The sequence below is a fragment of the Clytia hemisphaerica genome, unplaced genomic scaffold, assembly GCF_902728285.1.
Source record: "Clytia hemisphaerica strain Z4C2 unplaced genomic scaffold, Clytia hemisphaerica genome assembly, whole genome shotgun sequence".
NCBI lineage: Eukaryota > Metazoa > Cnidaria > Hydrozoa > Leptothecata > Clytiidae > Clytia > Clytia hemisphaerica.
This window is the reverse complement of record NW_027103528.1, coordinates 1,912,977-1,918,781: the sequence shown is the minus strand read 5'-3', so window position 1 is coordinate 1,918,781 and position 5,805 is coordinate 1,912,977.

Here is a 5,805-nt window from a genome sequence, read left to right as displayed (position 1 = left end):
TTCACTTTTCCATTTAATTACGTGTCCTTATTTCCTTTTTTGCTAATATTTGCTTAATAGTTTTTGTCGTTTAAAGTCCTCTTCCACAGGAACATAGTCTGCTGGACCAAGTCCAGTCAAGTCATGAAAACGATCAATCGTTGTCAGGGGGCACTACATGGTGTCAGGAACATCGGGAACATCATAATCGCGAAAAACATCTTGCAAACTAAGTTTTTCAGATGCAATGAAAGGCTATTTATTTTAGAATTTCTGCTTTTTTGTTGTCGAAGCTTATTAACACAAGTGTACTAGAAAATGAGTAACATATATTGCATACCGTTGTGCGTTTCAGGGATTGGAATTTCTCGTTTTATCTCCTTTCTATAGCTTAACGGAATTTCTTTCTTAAATTTTGGTATATGGGTATTGAAATTCGAGAGGTGAACAAAAATCTCTGGTCATAAAGTGCAAAATTTCATATTTAAAAAATTTCAATAACCGATCAAAATGTATACCCGAGCCATTCCAGCGTTTCGAGCCCCGTCGTTGTTTGCACCTTCTTCCTTTCCCCGCAGATGTCCCTGGAGAATAAATCAAACCTTTCAGTAATTTTATTGTTGAAATTTTTTTGTTTATAATTTTATGATCATGGCTTTTGCCCACCTTATCTAATTCGATAGCTATATTTATTAAATTCTGAGACGGGGTTTGCTTTAAGCTATAGAAATTGAAATAATGCAGGATTTAGCCCTGAAGCTCCTTTCTAAATTAGCTTACATCTGAAACTGTTAAACTTTGATGGAGTTTCAGTTTATACATTGCAATTTAGTGTTCGTTGAAACGATATTCAATATGTCAAAATTTCTTATATATTTGACCCGAGGGCTATGAATACGAGTTTTATTATATACGAAGAGGGGAAACAAGACACGAATTTTATAAAAGTTAAAATTATTACCTAAAGTCTGTCTCGAAATAATTTGCAGCTGGAGAAAAAAATGGCTGTAACCTTTGATAGAATTCGAATCAAGTTGCGATTTTGTGCTCGTTAAAAAGATATTCGTGAGTGGGATATTATCAAGTAAAAAAATTGAGAAAAAAAAGGAATATGAAAATGAAAAATGAAGAAGAAAAAAATCAACTTTTTGTAGAAATGTGGTATAATTACCATTTTCACAGGAGTGACTCTTCAATCTTAGATCATCATCAATGTGAAAAAACTTTTCAAAAATATTCATTCAATCAAAAGATATCAAACAAAGTTTATTGCTGGTTGACTCTAAAAAATAGTAAAAACTGGTAAAAAACGACAAAAAAACAGCCTTTTGTCGATCAACCAGCAATAAACTTTGTTTGATATCTTTTGATTGAATGAATATTTTTGAAAAGTTTTTTCACATTGATGATGATCTAAGATTGAAGAGTCACTCCTGTGAAAATGGTAATTATACCACATTTCTACAAAAAGTTGATTTTTTTCTTCTTCATTTTTCATTTTCATTTTCCTTTTTTTTCTCAATTTTTTTACTTGATAATATTCCGCTCACGAATATCTTTTTAACAAGCACTTAATCGCAACTTGATTCGAATTCTATCAAAAGTTACAGCCATTTTTGTCTCCAGCTGCAAATTATTTCGAGACAGACTTTACGCGGACGTTTCTTCTTCTTTTAATGATTTTCTTATTACAAGTCATGAAATTTAAAGATTAAAATTTACAACAAAATGTCTTGATAATAATAACCATTAGTGGTATGATAGCAGTAGTATACAAAAAATTATTCAATGACCTAACAAATCCATTTTATTCATTTAATAACTATTCCACTCAGAATTATCTTTTCAACGAAAAAAAGTGCAATCTATAAACTCAAACTCCATCAAAAGTTAGAACCATTTTAAATGTAATTTGCAGCTTATTTTTTTCTTGAAAAATTTGACGTGCACTTTATGTTAAAGTTTCGCTTAATAGTTATTGTTCTAATTTGAATCGTACAACTGGCATTCGATTAAAATAAGATTTTCATACCAATTATTACGTCCTAAATTTCAAAATTATAAAACTCTGGACAAAGGTGTTCTCTTTGGTACGCTTCTTCCGTCACGTCTCTATGATCATCATCTTCGCTCTTCCCATTGTTTTTGGCAACGATTTCCTGATGCAACCCAAATAAAATGTAAGTTTGTCTTTTTTATATTACACTTGCTGTATTTAATTCTAATTTCTTTAGGTGCTTAATAAACTTAATAATCGGGAGTTTCTAAACGTCGACCAGAAATGACGACCACGACCGGCGACCGCGACAAGCGAGCAGATAAATTTGGGTTATCGAGTTTTTTCCCTTTCTTCAACGTAGAGCGTCTCTCCTAATCATTTGAATATATATCATATTGAAGAGTAAGATCACCCCCGTCTCATCTATTTAAAGCCACGTGCCAAATACGTAAAACAACCATTTTGACGAGCTGGATTATGGTGTCAATTTCTATCCTTTTGTATTATGAGCCCCCCAGCGGTTGGTGTGATGGCGTGATGGAGGGTTTTTAAGGGCGTGATGGAGGGTTTTTCGTGGCGTGATGGCGTGAAATTTTGAAAAAAACAACGTGATGGCGTGAAAATAAAGTGCCAGCGTGATCGTGAAATCGACTTTTTTTAGGCGTGATGGCGTGAAATTTGCAGTTCAGCGTGATCGTGAAAATTATATTTATTACTTGAATCGTAATTCTATATGTCCATTTTAGCCAATTTAGAGGGTTCAAATCTCAAAATTTTCTAAGTGGCTTCCTATAAATCTCATTTTAAAACATAAAAGAAACAATGCAAACAGTTTTATTAATCTGCATTTATCCTCGAAAATTTTTCCCGTCGGCGCAAAACATGGTTGCGCTTCCTCCGTAACTAACATTTTCCTCTCTTTCTTAGATGCTTATTCTTAGATGCATCAAAGACATCAGGTCCTTTATTTCAGGAAAATATATTTTTGTAACAAAGCCTTAAACAGAAAGAAAACAACAGGTTTATTATGAGGTGTAATTTTGAGCAGATTGGCATTGATCAAAGGAATCCTGTGATGTTTAAACCATATTTTGGAAAAAAAAGAGTAAATGAGGGTGATTTTAGCCATACTGAATTGAAAATTTCTCCCGTCGGCGCAAACCATGGTTGCGCCTCTCCTCGTTTCCTTTTGAAAACTATTCACGCTAATTCGCAATTAATGCCCATGGACCAGGGGGCATGGCCCCTCACGTTTTTACCAAAAAAAGCTACTTTTACTTTAAAAAAATTTCCATTATTTTTACATGAATTATTTTTCAAATTGAATTGAAATGGGTCCTAAAATAGCACTTTGAACCCTTCAAAATTCAAAAATTTTCTGTGTTGCCCAACCATGGTGAGCTTTGTCAATTTACTCAAATATGACTCAGCCCTCAATCCCTTTGATGTGACCCATCAGTTGTCAAACTATTTTTGTTGTGCATTAGTCAAAATTACGTTATTTTTCCTATCGGAAACAACCGAAAAGAGGTCAAGTTCCTTCCAGATTTTTCGGGTGTTTCCGATCGGAAAATGATATATCTTGACTTACGCGTATGAGAATGCCGAAAAACTGATTGACGACCAAACACACACCTATTTGTGGACAAAATTCAAGTTTATATAACGGCATTTTATTCGTACCAATGGGTCTAAACGTGGTTTAAAACTGAATTTATCCAGAGAATAAAATATGACCGTGAAAACTAAATTTTCAAGGCGTGATGGCGCAAAATCGAAAAGAAATTGGCGTGATGGCGTGAATTTTGGGTCCGCCCTCTATTATCAGCATCAAAATAATTAATGAAACAAAATATTTTGAAATTGGTTTGAAAAGCTTTGTATTTAATCATTAGATTATCATTTCTGTTGAAATTAGTCAGCTTAAAGAGAATAGAACAATTGATTATATTCATATCTCTAAAACTGGCCTTCCCAATTTTTTCCTACTGAAAAGTTCTATCTATTCATACTAAAGGCATCTCATTCAATATAATTAAAATATTGGGTGAAACAAAGCTTACAAACATCATACTTAATGAACCTGTCAATATTTTTGTCAAATAGTGTCACTTTCTCAAGAAAATGACTGGTTACTTTAAAGGTCACTTTTTTAGTATTCTGAGGACTTGATTTAAAGATTCTCTACGGTGGAGAGAGCAGATAAGCTCGATAATCCAAATTTATCTGGTCGCCGGTCATGGTCGCTGGTCGTGATCGGCATTTCTGGTCGATGTTTAGAATCTCCCTTAATAATCTTAATAAACTTACTAATTTCTATTTTAGGTGATGATTAAACTTATCTACTTTTCTGGTATTTGAGCCTAATCTAATTAAAATGTTCAGCCTTCTGCTCTTTCAAGTTTTCCTTGATGAAGGTCTGACGAAACGCCGCAAATCTTGTTTTTGAATACACCTCCAGTTATTTTTCATCTATTAAGTAAACTCATCTCTCTTTCCATGTAAAGATGTTAAATATTGATATTTAACTGATTTTTTAAATGAAAAAAATCTTACGTCTTTCCAAAACAAGGCTAACGGCTCTCTTGATAATGCTCTTGCCATTTCAGTATCTTGATAGTTCTTTGCTTGATAACTGTGATAAACTTGACGTTGATAACACTATACGCGTATCAATAGTTCCCAAAGAGTTCGTTCAAACTCAATTTCTATAGATTTCTGTGGTACGCTATCAGTCATGGTTTAAAGAAGTACTCTTATTTCTTTATGCAAAGTCGTGCCAATCAATTCTGATTTTAATATTTCTTTCTTTGGTTAAAGAAAGCACCTTTTTTCATTTTTATCTCTATTTTTGACCAATATTTGTCAACAATACCAACCAAGCTTTACACAAATTCCATTAAATCTGCACCGAACTCATAGTCTCTAAAGGGCTGGTCAAGTTCAAGAGAAACATTTACATGATTTGATACCGCAACAGCTACTACAATTCAACTAAGTTTTTGGTATAACTCCTTTCATAGTTCCACGGGATGAAAAAATAATAACCATTTCATCACGATGAACTTGTTGATATCAAAAAATCTTTAAAAGCGAAATGAAAAACATTCCAATCTCGATATCATTATTTAGGGCACAAATGACTAAACCAGCCTCAATTTTTATAAAATCTAAATTTTCTTCAATTTAGGTCGATGTTTAACATATATTCGAGTGAGCTACTTCCAAAGGCTCTAATTAGCATGTTTTCATGCTGCTGAAGCAATTTAGAGGGTTTAGAACCGGCTGGGAACAGTAGTTTTGCCAGAAAACCAGTTTTTAGGCCTACAGAGCCGCCTGGGCTTACGCTGTAAGCTTACAGCGCTTTACTGGAGCCTTAGTTAAGCTTATTCTGAGCTCCATACAGGGCTGAACTGGTTTCCAATGGTCCTAAACCTCATGGGATACTCCCTTGCAATGGATTAGACCCATTGAAGTCCAGCGAAGGGCAGAACCGACGAATTTTCACTAAAATAGCTTTAAAACGCTTAAAAAGCTCTATTTAAGCGATTTTAAGGCTTTTTTAAAGCAAAAACGTAAAAACGCGACCTTATAAGCGAGTGAGCTACTTCCAAAGGCTCTAATTAGCATGTTTTCATGCTGCTGAAGCGATTTAGAGGGTTTAGAACCGGCTGGGAACAGTAGTTTTGCCAGAAAACCGGTTTTTAGGCCTACAGAGCCGCTTGGGCTTACGCTGTAAGCTTACAGCGCTTTACTGGAGCCTTAGTTAAGCTTATTCTGAGCTCCATACAGGGCTGAGCTGGTTCCCAATGGTCCTAAACCTCGTG